This window comes from Ailuropoda melanoleuca, chromosome 2, assembly GCF_002007445.2.
Source record: "Ailuropoda melanoleuca isolate Jingjing chromosome 2, ASM200744v2, whole genome shotgun sequence".
NCBI classification, from domain to species: domain Eukaryota; kingdom Metazoa; phylum Chordata; class Mammalia; order Carnivora; family Ursidae; genus Ailuropoda; species Ailuropoda melanoleuca.
In genome coordinates, this window is record NC_048219.1 from 87,191,701 (window position 1) to 87,193,148 (window position 1,448).

Below are 1,448 nucleotides of genomic sequence, written 5' to 3' on the forward strand. Positions count from 1 at the left end.
AGTGGGGGGTGCAGAATCAGTCCTGCCTCCGGCTCCCTGCTCAGCAGGGACTCTGCTTGAGATTCTCTCTCTCCCTCCCTGTCTGCCCCACCCCACGCACACACTCCCAAACAAATCTTTAAAAAAACAAAAAACCACACAGCACCGGTTGTTCAAACCAGAAACTTAGGGGTTTTGCTCTTGCATAATCTTACTCAACAAAACCTATTTTACCTCCAAAATGTAATCCCAATTCCAACATATCAAACCATCACCATCATCATCACTGTATTCCAATCCAAAGCATCTAGACTTCCTAGTGGTTCTCACACTTTAGCACCCTTTGGAATCACCCAAAGGGTCTGTTAACACAGATTATCGGGCCCTGAAATTCTCACTTTTAATAAGTTCTCAGGTAATGCTGACGCTGCCGATCTGGAGACCAGACTTCAGGAATCACTGCTCTAGTCCACAACACTATACTAGCGTCCTAATTGGTTTCCTTGCTTTTGTGGACTGCCTGGGATCCATGACCGGAGTAATCTTTTTTAAGGTTAATGAGGTCATATTATGCAGATCCCTGCCTAAACAATCCAAGAGTGCCCAAAACACTGAACAAGCTCTCAAGCCAATCAACTTCCTTTTCACTTTCCTGGCCATATTGGGCTTTCTGTTCCTCTAGCATTTCAGATTCTTTCCTGCTTCAGAAATTACCCATATATTGCTCCCAATGTATGGAAATAGCCCTTAAATCGGACAAATTATTTTAAACAACAATTCTTTGGGGGAAATTACTACTACATTTTAGGTAGGTTTTGTGAGATTTGATTAGAGGTAGGGGAGGCAAAGAGAAGACACCTGCATTAAGGGTTAATTCCTCTATCAAAATCAGCTTCAATTTTCCTAATCGGGTAATTTTCACACAAATTTCACATAGGCAGGTGCTTGTGAATCCGGATACCCACGGGAGGGGTTTGTTGGAACCAGATATAAAAGCTATCACCTAGCACAGATAATGAAAGACTTAAATACGACCACCGTTTTACCAATTGTTAACACCATATGGTGGTTTTATTCTCAACACTTTCTTATACTGCACATATAAGCTTACCAAAACCAAAACAGCCTTTCTCAGTCTAACAACTTAGAGGAGTGCATATGTTCACCTGCACGCAGCAAAGTCAAAGGCAGTTTCAAGAACAGTCTTCTCCGACAAGCCACAGCTTATCTATACCCCATTTGGTTTTTCAGCAACCTAACTAGACATAAACTATTCTGTCACCTAACTAAAGGAAAAGAGACGGACATTTGAACTTAACAAGCATGAATTTAATATACTAGAAAATAAACACACAAAAAAAGTAGGAACCATTACGCAGCACACGAACAGCTTCTTTCAACGAGAAGGTGGGTGGCTCTGAAAAGAGCCTTTGGAGTGAAGCGGCCAGCGACCCGTGCGAGCGCCGCGT

General features: G+C 42.3%; 1 protein-coding gene across 1 annotated transcript in view; it reads right to left on the reverse strand.

Moving 5' to 3' along the window:
* Positions 1-1,286: 1,286 nt before the first annotated feature.
* LOC100466624 (histone H2B type 2-E) overlaps positions 1,287-1,448 on the reverse strand; it is an 18,947-nt gene continuing 18,785 nt past the window's right edge. Inside the window, exon 2 of the mRNA XM_034643200.1 lies at positions 1,287-1,448. The gene's annotated coding sequence lies outside the window, so the exon portion shown is untranslated.